We start from the raw sequence: 21150 nt of genomic DNA, 5'->3' as shown, positions 1-21150 counted from the left end.
GATCCAAGAGCTCATTAAGGGAGGAGAGTTCTCTCGGATCCATCTGTTTGGCGAGTTCCGAATTGACGTGGAGGCTATTCATGATGACCCGAGAGGTCATCGTCGGTGAAGCAGCCGATTGGGCGACCATGACGAAGCCGCCTAGTCGGAGAGTTTGGCCTAAAGCCAGCGCTCCCCCAGAGGTGATGTTGCCCTTGACAATGAGACGGGCCATCGAACCTTGCAGCAACGACACAGAGGAACTCTCAATGAAAGCACCAATGTCGGTGTCAAAACTGGCGGATCTCGGGTAGGGGGTCCCGATCTGTGCGTCTAAGGCTGATGGTAACAGGAGGTAAGGGACATGATCTTTTAGCCAGGTTCGGGCCCTCTCGACAGATGTAAAACCCTACTTCCTGCTTGATTGATATTGATGATATGGGTATTACAAGAGTTGATCTACCACGAGATCGTAGAGGCTAAACCCTAGAGGCTAGCCTATGATGATTATGATTCTGATCGTCCCTCTAAGGACTAAACCCTCGGGTTTATATAGACATCGGAGGGGGCTAGGGTTTACATGGAGTCGGTTACAAAGAAGGAAATATAATATCCGGATCACCAAGCTTGTCTTCCACGCAAAGGAGAGTCCCATCCGGACACGGGACGGAGTCTTGAGTCTTGTATCTTCACGCTCCAACAGTCCGGCCAAAGTATATAGTCCGACTGTCCGGATACCCCCTAATCCAGGACTCCCTCAGGGGGGCCGCGCCCCCACCCCTTGTCCAATTCGGTTTGGGCAGGGGGAGGCGCGCACCACCTCTTGGCCCTTCTCCTCTCTCTCCACTAAAGCCCATTGAGGCCCATTACTTCTCCCGGTGAATTCCCGTAACTCCCCGGTACTCTGAAAAATACCCGAAGCACTCGGAACCTTTTTGATGTCCGAATATAGCCTTCCAATATATGAATCTTTACCCCTCGACCATTTCGAGACTCCACGTCATGTTCGTGATCTCATCCAGGACTCCAAACAAACTTCGATCATCAAATCACATAACTCATAATACAAATCGTCATCAAACACTAAGCATGCGGACCCTACGGATTCGAGAACTATGTAGACATGACCGAGACACATCTCCGGTCAATAGCCAATAGCGGAACCTAGATGCTCATATTGGTTCCTACATATTATACGAAGTCTTTATCGGTCAAACCGCATAACAACATACGTCATGCCCTTTGTCATCGGTATATTACTTGCTCGAGATTCAATCGTCGGTACCATCATGCCTAGTTCAATCTCGTTACCGGCAAGTCTCTTTACTCGTTCCGTAATGCATCATCCCGTAAATAACTCATTAGTCACATTGCTTGCAAGGCTTATAGTTATGTGCATTATCGAGAGGGCCCAGAGATACCTCTCCGAAACACGAAGTGACAAATCCTAATCTCGATCTATTCCAACCCAACAAACACCATCGGAGACACCTGTAGAGCATCTTTATAATCACATAGTTACGTTGTGATGTTTGATAGCACACTAAGTGTTCCTCCGGTATTGGGAGTTGCATAATCTCATAGTCATAGGAACATGTATAAGTCATGAAGAAAGCAATAGCAATAAAACTGTAACGATCATAATGCTAACCTAACGAATGGGTCATGTCCATCACATCATTCTCCTAATGATGTGGTCTCATTCATCAAATGACAACACATGTCTATGGTTAGGAAACATAACCATCTTTGACAAATGAGCTAGTCAAGTAGAGGCATACTAGGGTCTTTATGTTTTGTCTATGTATTCACACATGTACTAAGTTTCCGGTTGATACAATTCTAGCATGAATAATAAACATTTATCATGATATAAGGAAATGTAAATAACATCTTTATTATTGCCTCTAGGGCATATTTCCTTCAGTCTCCCACTTGCACTAGAGTCAATAATCTAGTTCACATCGCCATGTGATTTAACACCAATAGTTCACATCATCATGTGATTTAACACTCTATAGTTCACATCGCCATGTGACCAATACCCAAAGGGTTTACTAGAGTCAATAATCTAGTTCACATCGCCATGTGATTAACACCCAAAGAGTACTAAGGTGTGATCATGTTTTTCTTGTGAGAGAAGTTTAGTCAACGGGTCTGCCACATTCAGATCCATATGTATTTTGCAAATTTCTATGTCTACAATGCTCTGCACGGAGCTACTCTAGCTAATTGATCCCACTTTCAATATGTATCCAGATTGAGACTTAGAGTCATCCAAATCGGTGTCAAAGCTTGCATTGATGTAACTCTTTACGACAAACTTTTTTTCACCTCCATAACCGAGAATCATATCCTTATTCCACTAAGGATAATTTTGACCGCTGTTGAGTGATCCACTCCTGGATCACTATTGTACCCTCTTGCCAAACTCATGGTGAGGTACACAATAGGTCGTGTACACAACATAGCATACGTTATAGAACCTATGACTGAGGCATAGGGAATGACTTTTCATTCTCTTTCTATTTTTCTGCCGTGGTCGGCTTTTGAGTCTTACTCAACATTACACCTTGCAACACAGGTAATAACTCCTTCTTTGACTGTTCCATTTTAAACTACTTCAAAATCATGTCAAGGTATGCACTTATTGAAAAATCTTATCAAGCTTCTTGATCTATCTCTGTAGATCTTGATGCCCAATAAAGTAAGCAGCTTTACCGAGGTATTTCTTTGAAAAACTCCTTTCAAACACTCCTTTATGCTTTCCAGAAAATTCTACATCATTTTCGATCAACGATATGTCATTCACATATACTTATCAGAAAGGTTGTAGTGCTCCCACTCACTTTCTTGTAAATACAGGCTTCACCGCAAGTCTGTATAAAACTATATGCTTTGATCAACTCATCAAAGCGTATATTCCAACTCCAGATGCTTGCACCAGTCCATAGATTGATCGCTGGAGGTTGCACACTTTGTTAGTACCTTTAGGATTGACAAAACCTTCTTGTTGCATCATATACAACTCTTCTTTAAGAAATCCATTAAGGAATATAGTTTTGACATCCATTTGCCAGATTTCATAAAATGTGGCAATTGCTAACAGGATTCGGACAGACTTAAGCATCGCTACGAGTGAGAAAATCTTATCGTAGTCAACACCTTGAACTTTTTGAAAACTTTTTGCGACAATTCGAGCTTTGTAGATAGTAACACTACTATCAGCGTCCGTCTTCCTCATGAAGATCCATTTATTCTCAATGACTCACCGATCTTCGGGCAAGTCAATCAAAGTCCATACTTTGTTCTCATACATGGATCCCATCTCAGATTTCATAGCCTCAAGCCATTTTGCGGAATCTGGGCTCATCATCGCTTCCTCATAGTTCGTAGGTTCATCATGGTCTAGTAACATGACTTCCAGAACAGGATTACCGTACCACTCTGGTGTGGACAGTACTCTGGTTGACCTACGAGGTTCGGTAGTAATTTGATCTAAAGTTTCATAATCATCATCATTAGCTTCCTCACTAATTGGTGTAGGGATCACTGGAGATGACTTCTGTGATGAACTACTTTCCAATTCGGGAGAAGGTACAATTACCTCATCAAGTTCTACTTTCCTCCCACTCACTTCTTTCGAGAGAAACTCCTTCTCTAGAAAGGATCCATTCTTAGCAATGAATATCTTGCCTTCGGATCTGTGATAGAAGGTGTACCCAACAGTCTCCTTTGGGTATCCTATGAAAACGCATTTCTCCGATTTAGGTTCGAGCTTATCAGGCTAAAGCTTTTTTAGATAAGCATCGCAACCCCAAACTATAAGAAACGACAGCTTAGGTTTCTTGCCAAACCAAAGTTGATACGGCGTCGTCTCAACGGATTTAGATGGTGCCCTATTTAACGTGAATGCAGCTGTCTCTAATGCATAACCCCAAAACGATAGTGGTAAATCGGTAAGAGATATCATAGATCGCACCATATCCAATAAAGTACGGTTTACGACGTTCGAACACACCATTACGCTGTGGTGTTCCAGGTGGCGTGAGTTGTGAAACTATTCCACATTATTTCAAATGAAGGCCAAACTCATAACTCAAATATTCACATCCGCGATTAGATCGTAGAAACTTTATTTTCTTGTCACGATGATTTTCCACTTCACTCCGAAATTCTTTGAACTTTTCAAATGTTTCAGACTTATGTTTCATCAAGTAGATATACCCATATCTGCTCAAATCATCCGTGAAGGTCAAAAAATAACTATACCCGCCGCGAGCCTCAACACTCATCGGACCGCATACATCAGTATGTATTATTTCCAACTAGCAGAGTGGCCCGCTCGATGTGCGGGCTAGGATTTTGTGAAGTTAAAATTTGAGAAGCGCGGGCAAAGCTTTTAAAATTTCCAATTTGATTTGAGGTAAATTATAGTCTTATGTGGATATATGTAGAAAGGTTATTATATTTACGAGAATAAGATATGTAGATTTTTTTGTTTATAAGCTAACTCTTAATAGCATTAAAACACCTAGACCATTGTTTCCCTTGTTGAAATAAAGGGTATGTGATAGAAGAATATTTACAAAAATGCCTAACATTAGCCTTTGAGAGGATGGGCAAGTAATAAAGCATTAGTCTCTAAAATCCGCCTAACTTTTGTACATATGTTTATTCTTTCTCGTAGATTTCGTAATGCAAATGTTTGAAAATTTGGGGGGTGCCTAGAAGTGAATGAGACCACTGTGATGATCATCCAACTACAACAATAATTATTGTTTATTTACACCCTTACTCTTATATTCATGTTCAGCTTTGCACATATTGCTTTGACCTCACTGATCTACCTATTTTTTGGACATTGGGAAGGAATTGATTCATCAAGATGATCACATCTCCGTGCAGATGACCTAGTCTTTCTTTTCAGCATGTGGCATATCTATCCACATATGATACGTTCACACCAATGTCTATACCATCATTTTATGGTCTGACCATGGATATACTGCATGTTGTTGCTGTGATTGCGAACACACATATTTTATCCTCAAATAGCTAGGCACAAAAATTAGACACCCATAATAAGAGATGTGTGCAAGCTATAGTGAAAAAGTTTAAATAACTAACAAAGTAGATATACGATATTTTTATCGTATGCTCGTCAAGTGCTGGTGGTAAACATGATTCTACCATTTGATGGTTTTGATGGTATGTGGAATTATCGTTTCATATTTGGGAAAATATTGAGCTCACACTTCATCACTGAATTCTTTGGGGGCGCCTTGCTGTAGCCGCGGGTTTGCCGGATACGTCTGCACGATTGTGTTGATAGTTTGTGATGATGACATGAAATGATACTTTCATATGCATAGTCCAAATAACAACGATGGTTACCGGTTCGAGTTTTTTTTTCTACGGTCATGTAATATTCAGAATATTTTACAGCATAAAGCATTATAGGAGTATATAATTTAGGCTGAGTACACGTATGTGAACTCCACCTATACAGAATCTGATTAGTAGGAATTTTTTGAGTTGTCTTTAAACCAATGTTTTTTTTTCTTCTGGTGGAAGCCGAACAGGATCACGGACATGTACAGACTGCACACATTTTTCTGGTGGAAGCCGAACAGGATCACCACTCGCACCTTCACACACTCACACGTATCTCTTTTTTTTTGAAGCTCACTCACACGTAGCTCTTGAATATTCTGAAACAAAAACGTAGCTCTCGCTGCACTCCCTTTTCATGTTCTTCCGTCCCCTCGCTCCACCAAAAATCCAAAATTGCTTCCACTCGAGCTCAAGATTCCCAACAACACCTCAATTCCCCTCTTGATTCCTTGCCGTGACCTTGCTCGTCCTCAGCTGCACGCACCGCTGCAGCTCGGCTCACTGGTGCGGCCACGGGGTGAGCCTAGTTTGGCTCACTGTACGCCTCCTCGATCTCTCAGTCCGGCAACAGCGACGGAGGGGTAGTAGGGCTCGATGAGAAGCTGCGCCATGGAGGATGCGAGCTTGCCGATCTTGACCGTGTCGTCCTTGTTAGCGTCCTTGGAGGGGATGTGGGCGTGGATCTCGTCTCCCGGAGCCAGCTTGGATCCACATAGATTGTGAGGATGCTGGCGGCGTTGTTTTCCCTCGCATCGTGGTTGTCCCCGAGCAAGGCAGCCCGGTAGGTCGTCTTCATCCTCGACAGTGGCGGCCTGAATTCAGCGACTCGTTCTTCCACGTAGAGGTCCCCGCTTCTCCCTTTTCCTATCTTTCTCATATATCTTTTTCTTGTTTCTTATCCTGTCTCTGCATGTGTATGGCTAAACCAATATAATGTGCATTAAGGTACAGCTTGGTAGTGAAAAGATGTAAATTTATTTATGCCCCCTCCACCTTTTTCTGTACTTGGGACTTGCGTCGGCAGAGGCCCCTCTGCCCTCGTTCAGATTCAACAAATTTAATAAGTAATTAGTTTATTTGTGATTAGCTATAGCTTTAAGATTTCCCAAAGATTGAATTAATTTTAATAAGTGATATGAAAATAGGTGCTGTTACATTTTGCATATTAACTGTAACTATCTGTGGATACTGTCACTATTGTATTGCACGATATGATAAGCTTAAAATATCTGATAATATATAGTGTCGACAAATTATAATATTGAGTTATTTCCATTGAATGTTGATGCATGTTTCAAATACTTCTGGGAGTAGTAGATTATATCTGTCCTGCCATATCATGTTATTAGCATAGAAAAGTCAGTTTTGCTCCATGTACTTATGGTTATCTAAAAAGGCTAGTAGCATTTGTAAGTGTGTGTTTAGTTCCTACCTTCAGAATATTTTTGTGTAGACTATGTTCTTGACCACATCATCCTTGTTGTTAGTTCATTTGCTATATAAAAGAAAATAACAGGTGTGATCAAGTCAATAGGATATTACTTGCGAGTGTTTTTTCTAAGTATTCCCTTTCTCTTATGTTTCTCATGAACTCCTTGAGCTTTATGTGGAACACTCGGTCAACAATATCAGACCTTTCTCCTCGCAAAAAAAAGAGGAAAACCAACAATATAAGATCTTCCTGCTGCTGCTTGGCCTACTTCCTGTAGCATAGATAGATTGAATCTCCGGCCAAGTTGTGTTGCATGTGAATGTCACAAATAGGTCTGTGTATCCAAGCGACTGACATATTTACATAGCATCTTGGTAGTTTTGTGCTTTGTATCTTGGGCTATCTGTCAAGCTGGATGGCACATGGCAGTTGTATTCTCCTTCATACCTGGTCAACCGTTGTATTTCTATTGCGCCTTGCAAGTCAGCATACAATTCGTTCTTAGGTTACCTTGATGTCTTTCGATCCAGTCTATTTGTAAAGCAAAATATATGCAAGGGCAATGAACTGCAATTTAGGCTTTTCACACACCAGCAAGTGTTTCGACAGGTTAGTATGTTGTTGTATATGATTCTCATAGTATTCCAACATTGTTATATCCTTTCTCTTCCACTTTGCACCTTCTTTTTGTTAGGAATGGGCAACTCACATTCACAGGAGGGCCAAGGGCTAGTACATATACATGTGTATGACAAAGGCAAGAAAGACTATACACATCTAACACCCCCCCTCAAACTCATGGTGGATCAACAACACTGTGTTTGGAAAGAAGAAAACTATGCTGCGCTCGAGTCTGTGCCTTCATGAAGAGATGGCACATAGTGAAGAGCGAGAGTCTGATCTTGCACAGCAGCACGTACAAAATGGGGATCCACACCGATGTGCTTGGTGAGCTCATGCTTCACCGGGTCACGCGCAATACTGATAGCACCAGTACTGTCTGACAATAAGGGAGTCGAGGTAGTAGCAGATACACCAAAGTCCTCAAGTAACCACCGTAACCAGATCACCTCAGCTGTCAGCATAGCCATGGCTCGCAACTCAGCCTCTGTACTCGAGCGAGAAACTGCAGTCTGTTTCTTTGTCTTCCAGGCAATAAGAGAGCCACCAAGAAAGACACAATAAGTAGACAGCGAGCGTCGATCAGAGGGATCACTAGCCCAGGTAGCATCAGAGTAGGCCTGGAGCTCAAGAGAGCTGGAGCAGGGAAAGAAAAGGCGCTGAGAGAGCGTGCCACGGAGATATCGTAGAACACGGAGGAGATGACTATAGTGGACAGAGGTGGGTGCTGCAACGAACTGACTCAGGATATGAACAGGATAGGAGATATCAGGACGCGTAACAGCAAGATATACAAGACTGCCAACAAGGTGACGATAGCGAGTGGGGTTAGGAAGAGGGTCACCATCAGAGGCACGAAGCTGAACGTTGAGCTCCATAGGAGTCACAACTGTGCGCTCATCACCGAGAGCAGCACGAGTAAGAAGATCCTGAATATATTTTTCTTGGGAGATGTAGAAGCCATCAGAGGTCGAGGAGATCTCAATCCCAAGAAAATAGCGAAGTGGACCAAGATCAGTCATGAGGAGCTGGCCGCGAAGGCGAGCCTTAACAAAGGCTATGTAGTCAGAGTCATCACCAGTGATGATCATGTCATCAACATAGAGAAGAAGCAGAGTCCGACCACGAGGAGACGTGTGAACAAACAATGCGGGATCATGATCACTGGGCAAGAAACCAGCGGCAGTCACCACCAGAGGCGAAGCGCTCAGACCAGGCACGAGGGGCCTGTTTAAGGCCATAGAGGGAGCGGCGAAGTCGACAGACCATACCATCAGGAGCATAGTACCCCGGTGGTGGCTGCATATAAACCTCCTCACGCAACTCGCCATTAAGGAAAGCGTTCTGAACATCAAGTTGAGAGATAGACCAATGACGAACAGAAGCAACAGCAAGAAGAGTGCGAACAGTGGTCATGTGGGCCACAGGAGCGAATGTCTCATCATAATCGCGTCCCTGCTCCTGCTGAAAACCACGGGCCACAAGGCGCGCTTTGTAGCGCTCAAGAGAACCATCAGAGCGAGTCTTAATCTTGTAGACCCACTTGCAGGTGATGGGATGGACACCGGAAGGAAGGGAAACCAGATCCCATGTGCCAGAGCGCTCAAGGGCAGCAAGCTCTTCGGCCATCGCAAGCTGCCATTCAGGCTGAGTCATGGCAGTCCGATAGGAAGTGGGCTCAGCAATAACAGAGAGACCGTACCGATCGGGAGAGTAGCGATCAGGCGGGGGGCGAGGCCGAGCACGGAGGTTATGAACCGGGGGAGGTGTGAAAGGAGGTGCACCAGAGGTGGAGGGCGCATCAGGGGAAACATCCTCAGAACGAGGGCGACGAGTATAGTGAAGAGGAAATGGTGAGAGAGGGGGACGGACTGGAGATGATGGTGGAGAGTTGGAGGAGGATGGGGAAGATGGTGTCGGTGGTGAAGGAGAAGGAAGGAGAGGTGCAGGCGGAGGAGGAAAGACATGAGGAGGCACATAGCAGGGTGTATCAGGGAGAAGAAGAAAGGAAAGATCATCCACAGAGAAGCTCGAGGTAGAAGGACGTGGGTAGTAAGAGCGAGACTCGTCAAAGGTCACATCACGCGAGATGCGCAAACGACGGCCAACAGGATCCCAGCAGCGATAGCCCTTGTGCTCATCACTGTAGCCAAGAAAAACACACTCAACCGACTGAGCAGTCAGTTTGGTGCGTTCTCGCGGGGCAAGAAGGACATAGCACACACATCCAAACATACGAAGAGCGGAGTAGTCAGGAGAGCGACCAGTGAGACACTCCATAGGAATACCACCCTGTAGGACAGTCGATGGCTGTATGTTGATGAGATAGGTGGATGCAGAAACAGCCTTAGCCCAAAAGTGGGGTGGAAGAGAAGCGGCAATCATCAGAGCGCGAGCCGTCTCAAGTAGATGACGAGCTTACGTTCGGCAACGCCATTCTGAGCATGTGCACCCGGACATGAGAACTAGGCAAGGGTACCCTGTTCTGCAAGAAAACCACGCAGCAACTGGGAGATAAACTCACCAGCGGAGTCAGCACGAAAAGTGCGAATGGGCGTGGAAAACTGGGTGTGAACCATGGCAGCAAAATGTTTGTATATAGAGAGAACCTCGCTACGAGATTTCATGAAGTAGAGCCAAGTGTAGCGAGAGAAATCATCAATAAACAAGATATAGTAGCGGTGACCACCTTTAGAATCAAAGGGAGAAGGACCCCATACATCAGAATGAACTAAGTCAAAAGGATGCTGAGATACCGACTCACTGGTAGGATAAGGTAACTGGGTCTGTTTGCCAAGTCTACAGCCATTACAATGTAAAGAAACATCGCCAGATACTGACCCTAAGAGGCCCTGACGGACTAAAGAAGACAAGCGAGAGCCACATATGTGACCAAGACGATGATGCCACTGCTGGAAGGACGCAGACGAAGAGGCAGCAAGAGCATGGGAGCTGGCTGAAGTGGTGGCAGCGGAAGGAACACAAAGCCAGTCAACCTCCCAAAGGCCCTCGGACTCACGGCGTCGGGGGCCAGCACCAACCAAAGCCTTGGTGCGACGATCCTGAATGAAGCAAGAGTCGGTATCAAGAATGAAACGACAACCAGAATCAGTAAGTTGGGCAGCGGAAAAAAGGTTCATGGTGAGGCGAGGAACATGTGAAACACTAGGAACAGAAAAAGATGGAGTAGAAAGAAGACCACGGCTAGCAACAGGAAGAGATGTGCCATCAGCGGTAAGAACATTAACAGGCGAATCAAGCGGTCGGAGAGAAGACAGCACGGAAGAATCAGAAGACATATGAAAAGAGGCTCCAGAATCCAGAACCCACGAAGATGTACCTGACTGTGTAGATGCCTGCGGTGGTGGAGCAGTGGCTGCAGTCACAGCAGCAGCAGAACCGGTCGACGAAGAGCCTGAGGAAGCTAAGAGACGCTTGAGCCTCATAATGTCCTGGTCAGTGAGTGACGGGGTCGAGGAGGATCCCGGAGTCCCACTGGAAGAGGAGCGCCTCTGGTCTCGCTTCTTCTCACGGCAATCAGACTCTGGGTGACCTGGCCGTGAGCAGTAGCCACAGAAGGTGTCACGGCGCGACCGGCCCCTCTCGGCAGAGGAACGACCCACCCCCCTGAAGGAGTAGGCAGGAGCGGTGGAGCTGTGAGGCGAGCAGGTGGCATAGGAGCTCGGGCAGCCAACACTGATGGAACCACAAGTAACCCAGCAGAGCAAAGTCGAGTCTCTTCAGCACGGAGCTCAGCAAGTATCTCCGAGATAGGAACACGACCACGAGCAAGCAGGTGAGCACGGCGAGGCTCGAACTCAGAGCGAAGACGAGATAAGAACTCGTGAACCCGCTGAAACTCCAAATCGGACCGTGTAGTCTGACAACAACGGTAAGTTCCACAAACGACGGTCCGAAGAGAAGCTGACGCCAGATGGCAGAGCACTGTGAATAGAACTCATCAATAGAGGAATCACCTTGCTGGAGTGCATGCTCCTGACGCACCACAGATAGGTAGAGAGCATCACCAGAGGGCTGATAGCGCTGACAGAGATAAGACCACATCGCTGCAACTGTGCCAAGTCCCATGAACTCCGAGGCGAACTGAGGAAGGACACTCGCAGTAAGAACAGCAGCAGCACAAGCATCATCGTTGCACCATTGAGTGTAAGCAGACAGTTCATTACGATAGGCAGAAAGGGCATCCGAATAAGCTGACATCTGCTGATCATAGGCATCAACTGCAGTATCATCGAGAGCCTTGGCGGCATCGCGATCGGCCTGAGAAGCATCAGCAGCAAGAACCGGCGGTGCTGGCGGGGTAGGAGCCACAGGAGCAAGAGGGCAAGGCGGACAGGGGACCTCACCAGAGAGAACACCCCACAGAAGGAGACCGCGCATATGGATCCGCATGAACCCCGCAAACTCGGCATAGTTGGTGCCATCGAAGATCACCGAGCACCGAGGAACGGCGACATAGCCCGAAGAAGACATGAGGAGCTCCTCTGTTTTTTTTTTGGTCAACCGCTACAGGGGACCCCGATCCAGACCGGGATCAGGCTCGCGCTGGCCCGATCCAGCCCCGATGGAGGAAGCGGGGGGGAAGGGCGAGCGTGGGAGGACCGGACCAGGGCAGCACCGGCTGCAGCAGGCAGCCAGAGGTGGCCGGGCGCAGGAGGTTGTGGCCGAGCGCAGGAGGGCGTAGGGAGGTGGCGGCTGGGCGCGGGGAGGAGGCTGCCGGGCGCGGGAAGGCGCGGGGTGGAGGCTGCCGGGCGCGGGGAGGCGCGGAGAGGTGGCTGCCGGCCGCGGCCGAGCACGGGGAGGTGCGGGGCGGCGCGAAGCGGCGAGGGCAGACCGCGGGTGCACTCGGGGAGGCGCGGGACAGCGACGACAGGCCGCGGCCGAGCTCGGGGCAGCGCAGACCGGGGCCGAGGTAGGAGATGGCCGGTGCCAGCGACGAGGTAGAGGGAGGCCGGCGACAGTGGAGCGAGGCACGGAGCTGCGAGCGTGCAGGAGCGGGAGGGGACCCTAAGCATCTGATACCATGTTAGGAATGGGCAACTCACATTCACAGGAGGGCCAAGGGCCAATACATATACATGTGTATGACAAAGGCAAGAAAGACTATACACATCTAACACTTTTAAAGTGTAATGTGTATTTTTTCTCTACCCATCTTCTCCGTAGGGGAATAATAATATATACTGCATAGCCATGAATTTTGAATGGTTCTCTGATATTCTTTGGTCTCATGTCTGTGTACTGAACAATGATATCTCATCCTTTTCTACTCTGTGTTGTATCATTCACAATCAAGGCTGCAACTTCAGTTGCAGATGGCATGTCATGTCGTCTTAATCTCACGTTGTGATAGACACCTTTTCAAGTTTATCCTTTGCCATTCTGAGTGTTTTAGCTAGTACATGATATGGTTCCCTGTGGCAATTCGACAATGCTGATTTGCCGCTGTCTTGGTTAAGCCATACTACATGGAAATTTGTTCTCATGTTGTTTGGACAAAGAAATAATTGATAGCTACGGTCAGGACCAAATGTAGCATGTCTTTATTTATTTAATACACCACTTTAAATTAGTTGCAGATCATATGGAACTGCATAGGCGGACGGGCTTGATAACCATTTGTGGATGGTAAACTCTGTAAGATCAGATATTTGTACATCAAATACACTGGGTTATTGAAGAAACTTTTGTAAGCCTGGAAAGAATGGAAGACACAGATAACACAATTGTTGCTCAAAGCAGAAGCAATCTGTAGTATTGTTTCCAGTACACCTTACTACAGTCGTGCATCATGTAAGAGAAGTTTAGCAGTTGAATTCAAAGAAGTAAAGATAGTGGATGATAATACACATAAAGAAATAAGTTTGTACAATTTTCTTCGCTCACGTGGTTCAGAGATTCTTCTTTTGGCATAGTTGTGCAGTCTGGCGCATCTCCATCTATGATCGAATGTTTTCTCATTTTCTTGTCTTGAAGTTTCATTCTCCTCTCCTAACTTGTCATTGTTTATTGACTGGACTCACATCAGTAAGAAATTATTTGAAATATCTCTACTACTATAGTACAACAATTTTTGAATTTGGCTAGCCATCCGCTGCAGTGTAGAGGCAATTTGGTAGCCGTTGATTTGCTACACAGGGTGAATCGCCACCCTTCATCAGCACCGAACTTGAATGATCCAACGGTTGATGTTTGTTGGATTCGCGCCTGTACGGACGCGCGCCAAAACGCTCCCAACCTGGATCTTTCCAGACTTGTCACAGCGCGCTACATGCCTGCACCCAGCGGTCTGGTGCTGTTAAAAAGGAAATTCCTTTCAAGTTACGAGCAGTTTTTACATGTCAAAACACTCACAAGCAAACGTAGCAGCAATTTGACACCACGTGCATGGCACGTACCTTATACTAGTTTTCCTGGTCCAAGCTTAAACCTACCCACGTGTGCCTACTTGAATCAGAAATCCAAGCTAAATCTTTTTCTTATAATACCACATATTAAAGATTCATGGTTAGTAATGGATCAACTTGTTGTATTGCATATTTGGTAGTTTTAACCACCTTGGCTGTTTTCTAACATTTTTGCTATGTGGCCCACCTTTTATTTCCTTTGGTTCTTCCTGCACAGTGGAGAAGATGAGATATTGTAAAATCGCTGCGTAGTACTGCTCAAGGTTATGAAGATTTATGCTTTTGATATTTTTTCTGCTTACAAAATTTCGTCTTCGTTGTAGAAAGGAGATCAACTTCCAAGGCCAGTGGATGTTAAGTTCCAATCTTCATTTGAAAACACAAATATTGTGAGTACCTTTTACCCCAGTGGTGTAGTTACATGCAAGTCCATAAAAAGCATATGTTTAGTGAAGAATAAGATTTCAATTGAGGATGGCAAGTTCATCCATAATTAAAAATCGCAAGGTGAACTTAGGGTCTGATCTGAACTTAAAGGCTATTGCCTCTGTTCATTGATATAAGATGTTTTATATGGCAAGTCTAGAAAATGTCTTATATTACAGAGGCAGTACTTGATTGTATTGTCACACCTTAAATTAAGGACCTGGATTGTACTCCTGATTATGTTCTGCTGAGAAAGGTTGAACTCTAAGAATATGATAAGATTGCAATCAAGGATGCGAAGTTGATCTACAATAACGACTAAAAAATCACAACAGGAATTTAGGACATGATTAAAAAGCTATTTCATTGTGTTGCCATACCTTGAATTGAAGATGTAAGTTGTATTTTCATACCCAAAAAGTATTGTTTTTGAGAAAAAGAATAAACTTTATGTCAGTTCTATATGATCTCTGTAGATGGTACTTGCCGGAGGTGGTCTGCTTGCTCGATGGAGCCGATGGCACAATCAAGGAGATTTGGACACTCGCTTGTGAGAGTTACTTTTTTTTAGGGAAATCCATTATGACGGTGTATATTGATTTGCAATAATAGCTACATCAGCCAAAAGGACGGCAAGTTAAAAAGCTGGAGGTTGCTTGTCATGGATATGAGTCCAACCTATTGCGAGTTTTGTTTTTGGGACCGTGAGATTGATTGTAAGATTGGTGTAAAGAACATGACATGGATGGTAAAATTGATCGTGAGATTAGTGTCTTCATGGGATATGGGGAAAAAACAAAGGGCATGTATGGCTTGGATGTTCAAGGAGTGAAGTCTGATTTAAACCTTGAAGTTGTAGAGGTTGTTGGAAACGAACCCTTACGTCCAAATCCCTGAAATATATACCCTGTACTATTTTATCCCGGTCGATTTTAACCTTGAGGACGTATCCAAACAGAATTGGCAGGGATGAGGGTGAGACCCACATGTCAGCAGGAGAAGTAAATATCAAGTTTTCTGTGAAATTTTTTGGCAGCGTAGGATTCAGAAGGGAGACCTGGCTCTTAGACTGCCGCAATAGTGTATCGGCATGGACAGCCGGTCGCCACCGCCACGAGAAATGCACGGAGCGTGGAGCGCTGCAGTGCAACTCGGGACAAGCTAGTGCGCGATTAGAGCGAGGACAAGGCTGCGTGCATGCTCGTGGTGGGCCGCCTCGGGCCGCTGCAGAGAAGAACACCTTCTAGTTGTAGTACAAAGCACAGCTTCCGCCTTTGCCGGCGTCGAGCACAGCTTCTGCGTGGTACGCCTCCGCTGCTGTCCGCCTCCGCTATAACATGTCTAAGCGGAACAAGCCTTGAACAACGCCTCCTGTGCGTGGCATGGCTCGTCCACGTGCTCTTCCTCCTCTCTTACATGGAGGTGCCGCTGCTCTTCTTGCTCCGACTCGGCCGAGCATCGCTGGCATGGGACGCCGGCCGGGCGTGGAGCAATACGACGAGACTACGCGTGGGGTGCGCTCGTCCACTAGCACTGGCCGTACGGGAGCAACTTGTTCCGCGGCTTTTCGGCAGCCAACTCGTTGCTCACGTCCATCTAACCATCTATCGATCCATGCAAATATAAACCATGCATGCACGTGTGTTCTGAAATCCAAGTTCAGTCAACAATCCCAGCGTCTCCGTGTCACGTCATCCAATCCCCTCCCAAAAAGGCATCAAGGTTAAAAACGACCGGGATCAAAGAGTATAGGGTACAAACTTCAGGGATTTAGACGTGAGGGTTCGTTTACAACTACCTCTACAATCTTAAGGTTTAAATTAGACTTCACTCGATGTTCAAGAGAAGTAATCAACCTACCTACCTGGTCACGCTGCGTTGTGTGAGCCGGCCACCTCGAACTCGGCGGAGGCGACATGTGCCTTCGGCTTGGGTCTTTTCTTTCTGTGCATCCCAAAATCTTAGGAAGGCTGGCTTTTCTTTCTTTGCATCCCTAAATCGTAGGAAGGCTGGAAACTTAGATTGATGCGTGGTGGATTTTTTAGAGGCAAAAAGTTACTTGCTTTGCATCCCTAAAGCGTAGGAAGGCTGGCTTTTCTTTTTTTGCATCCCTAAATCGTAGGAAGGCTGGAAGCCTAGATTAATGCGTGGTGAATTTTTTAGAGGCAAAAAGTTACGGGAGGAAAGGACGGTCTTGCGTGGTGGAGTTTTTAGAGGAAAAAAGTTACGTGAAGAAAGGACGGTCTGGTCCATTATAATGGCAGTGGTGGGTAAATTTTGAGTTAAATCTAATCTAATGGCTATATAATTTTCTCTGTTAAATTAACGGTTAGATGTTTCTAATTTTTGTGGTAATTTCTAGACTAATTTCTTTTTTCTGGTTAACCTGTGAAGTACTTTTTATATATAATAGATAAGTCAGTTACTCGCTCCATTGTTCCAGAGAACGGAATCTTAGTCATCTTGCCCATGAGGCATGGTTCGCAAGCATCAAGTGATTCGTAATCAAGTGGTTCCAAAAGTCCATCAGGATGGAGTTTCTTCATGCGCTTTACACCAATATGACCTAAACGGCAGTGCCACAAATAAGTTGCAGTATCATTACTAACTTTGCATCTTTTGGCTTCAATATTATGAATATGTGTATTACTACGATCGAGATTCAACAAACCATTTATACTGAGTGTATGACCGTAGAAGGTTTTATTCATGTAAATAGAACAACAATTATTCTTTAACTTAAATGAATAACCGTATTGCAATAAATATGATCTAATCATATTCATGCTCAACGCAAGCACCAAATAACTTTTATTTTAGGTTCAACACTAATCTCAAAGGTAAAGGGAGTGTGCGATGGTGAACTTATCAACCTTGGAATCACTTCCAACACATATCATCACTTTGCCCTCAACTAGTCTCTGTTCACTGTTCAACTCCCGTTTCGAGATACTACTCTTAGCAACTGAACTGGTATCAAATACCAAGGGGTTGCTAAACTAGTAAAGTACACATCAATAACATGTATATCAAATATAATTTTGTTCACTTTTCCATCCTTATCCGCCAAGTATCTAGGGGCAGTTCCGTTTCCAGTGACCATTTCCTTTGAAGTAGAAGCACTCAGTTTCAAGCTTGGGTCTAGCTTTGGGCTTCTTCATGGGAGTGGCAACTTGCTTGCCATTCTTCTTAAAGTTCCCTTTCTTTCCCTTGCCCTTTTACTTGAAACTGGTGGTCTTGTGAACCATCAACATTTGATGCTTTTCTTGATTTCTACCTTCACCGATTTAGCATCACGAAGAGCTTTGGGAGTTGTTTTCGTTATCCCTTGCATATTATAGTTCATCATGAAGTTCTAGTAACTTGATGATACTGTCTAGAGAATTCTGTCAATCACTATCTTATCTGGAAGATTAACTCCCACTTGATTCAAGCGATTGTAGTACCCAAACATTCTAAGCATATGCTCACTAGCTGAGATATTCTCCTCCATCTTAACATGGACATGAGTCTGAAATATCAATTTCAACTCTTGGAACATCTCATATGCTCCATGTCGTTCAAAACATTTTTGAAGTCCCGGGTCTAAGCCGTAAAGCATGGTGCACTAAACTATCAAGTAGTCATCTTACTGAGCTTATCAAACGTTCATAACGTCTGCATCTGCTCCTGCAATAGTTATGTCACCTAGCGGTGCATCAAGGACATGATACTTATGTGTAGCAATCAGGATAATCCTCAGATCATGGACCTAGTACGCATCATTGCTACTAACATCTTTCAACTTAGTTTTCTCTAGGAACATATCATAAATAAAACAGGGAAGCTATACGCGAGCTATTGATCTACAACATAGATATGCAAATACTATTAGGACTAAGTTCATGATAAATTAAAGTTCAATTAATCATATTACTTAAGAACTCCCAATTAGATAGACATCCCTCTAGTCATCTAAATGATCACGTGATCCAAATCAACTAAACCATGTCCGATCATCACGTGAGATGGAGTAGTTTTCAATGGTGAACATCTCTATGTTGATCATATCTTCTATATGATTCACGCTCAACCTTTTGACTCCAGTGTTTTGAGGCCATATCTGCATATGCTAGGCTCGTCAAGTTTAACCCGAGTATTCTGCGTGTGCAAAACTAGCTTGCACCCACTGTATGTGAACATAGAGCTTATCACACCCGATCATCACGTGGTGTCTCGGCACGACAAACTGTAGCAACGGTGCATACTCAGGGAGAACACTTATACCTTGAAATTTAGTGAAGGGTTATCTTATAATGCTACCGCCGTACTAAGCAAAATAAGATGCATAAAGGATAAACATCACATGCAATCAATATAAGTGATATGATGTGGCCATCATCATCTTGTGCCTTTGATCTCCATCTTCAAAGCACCGTCATGATCACCATCGTCCCCGGCTTGACACCTTGATCTCCAACGAAGCATCATTGTCGTCTCGCCAACTATTGCTACTACGACTATCGCTACCGCTTAGTGATAAAGTAAAGCAATTACATGGCGATTGCATTTCATACAATAAAGCGACAACCATATGGCTCCTGCCAGTTGCCGATAACTGTTACAAAACATGATCATCTCATACAACCATTTATATATAATCACATCTTGACCATATCACATCACAGCAAGCCCTGCAAAAACAAGTTAGATGTCCTCTACTTTGTTGTTGCAAATTTTACGTGGCTGCTACGGGCTTAGCAAGAACCATTCTTACCTGCATCAAAACCACAACGATTTTTCGTCAAGTGTGTTGTTTTAACCTTCAACAAGAACCGGGCGTAGCCACACTTGATTCAACTAAAGCTATAGAAACAGACACCCACTAGCCACCTGTGCGCGAAGCACGTCGGTAGAACCAGTCTCATGAACGCTGTCATGTAATGTCGGTCTGGGCCGCTTCATCCAACAATACCGCCGAATCAAAGTATGAAAAGCTGGTAAGCAGTATGACTATTATCGCCCACAACTCTTTGTGTTCTACTTGTGCGTATAACATCTACGCATCGACCTGGCTCGGATGCCACTGTTGGTGAACGCAGAAATTTCAAAAAATAAATCCTACGGTCACGCAAGATCTATCTAGGAGAAGCATAGCAACAAGCGGGGAGAATGTGTCCATGTACCCTCGTAGACCGAAAGCGGAAGCGTTTATTAACGCGGTTGATGTAGTCGAACTTCTTTGCGATCGAACCGATCCAAGCACCAAATGTACGGCACCTCCGCGTTCATCACACGTTCAGCTCGATGATGTCCCTCGAACTCTTGATCCAATTCAGGCCGAGGGAGAGTTCCGTCAGCACGACTGTGTGGTGATGGTGACGATATGATCGAGGTGTGTAACTATGGAGGAGGGCATCGCACACGGCTAAGACAAATCTTGGGTGCCTTCGGGGTGCTCTCCTCCCCCGTATATAAAGGAGGGAGGGGGGAGGTGGCCGGCCTAGGGGGCGCGCCAAGCATAGGGAGTCCTACTAGGACTCCCAAGTCCTAGTAGGATTCCCTTTCCTATTCGGAGTAGGAGAGAAGGAAAGAGAGGGCGAGGAAGAAGGAAAGGGGGGGCTGCACCCCCACCCCTTGTCATATTCGGTTTGGGCAGGGGGGAGGCACGTGCCACCTCTTGGACCTTCTCCCCTCTCTCCACTAAAGCCCAATAAGGCCCATTACTTCTCCCGGTGAATTCCCGTAACTCCCCGGTACTCCGAAAAATACCCAAAGCACTTGAAACCTTTCCGATATCTGAATATAGCCTTCCAATATATGAATCTTTACCTCTCGACCATTTAGAGACTCCTTGTCATGTCCATGATCTCTTTCGGGTCTCCGAACAATCTTCGGTCATCAAATCACATAACTCATAATACAAATCATCATCGAACGTTAAGCGTGCGGACCCTACGGGTTCGAGAACTATGTAGACATAACCGAGACACATCTCTGGTCAATAACCAATAGCGGAACCTGGATGCTCATATTGGCTCCTACATATTCTACGAAGATTTTTATCGGTCAAACCGCATAACAACATACGTCATTCCCTTTGTCATCAGTATGTTACTTGCCCAAGATTCGATCGTCGGTATCATCATACCTAGTTCAATATCATTATGGGCAAGTCTCTAGTCGTTCCGTAATGCATCATCCCGTAACTAACTCATTAGTCACATTGCTTGCAAGGCTTATAGTGATGTGCATTACCGAGAGGGCCCAGAGATACCTCTCCGAAACACGGAGTGACAGATCCTAATCTCGATCTATGCCAACCCAACAAACACCATCGGAGACACCTGTAGAGCATATTATAATCACCCAGTTACGTTGTGACGTTTGATAGCACACTAAGTGTTCCTCTGGTATTCGGGAGTTGCATAATCTCATAGTCATTGGAACATGTAGAAGTCATGAAGAAAGCAATAGCAATAAAACTGTAACGATCATAATGCTAAGCTAATGAATGGGTCTTGTCCGGTATTCGGGAGTTATGTTGTGACATTTGATAGCACACTAAGTGTTCCTTCGGTATTCGGGAGTTGCATAATCTCATAGTCATAGGAACATGTAGAAGTCATGAAGAAAGCAATATCAATAAAACTGTAATGATCATAATGCTAAGCTAACGAATGGGTCTTGTCCATCACATCATTCTCCTAATGATGTGATCTCGTTCATCAAATGACAACACATGTCTATGGTTAGGAAACATAACCATCTTTGAAAAATGAGCTAGTCAAGTAGAGGCATACGGTATTTGGGAGTTGCATAATCTCATAGTCATAGGAACTGTAGAAGTCATGAAGAAAGCAATAGCAATAAAACTGTAACGATCAT

At 44.9% G+C, this 21150-nt stretch overlaps 1 long non-coding RNA gene across 1 annotated transcript; it reads left to right on the top strand.

Annotated features, from left to right (window-relative positions):
- The first annotated feature begins 5612 nt into the window (after window positions 1-5612).
- Window positions 5613-15059, top strand: LOC123111181 (uncharacterized). The gene is made up of 2 exons (XR_006454262.1): window positions 5613-14246; window positions 14760-15059. It is a non-coding gene; the product is annotated as an uncharacterized lncRNA (long non-coding RNA).
- The last annotated feature ends 6091 nt before the right edge of the window (window positions 15060-21150 follow it).

The sequence above is a fragment of the Triticum aestivum genome, chromosome 5B (genome assembly GCF_018294505.1).
Source record: "Triticum aestivum cultivar Chinese Spring chromosome 5B, IWGSC CS RefSeq v2.1, whole genome shotgun sequence".
Taxonomy (NCBI): domain Eukaryota; kingdom Viridiplantae; phylum Streptophyta; class Magnoliopsida; order Poales; family Poaceae; genus Triticum; species Triticum aestivum.
Note: the sequence above shows the minus strand (reverse complement) of the source record. Positions and strands in the feature narration are given on the sequence as shown.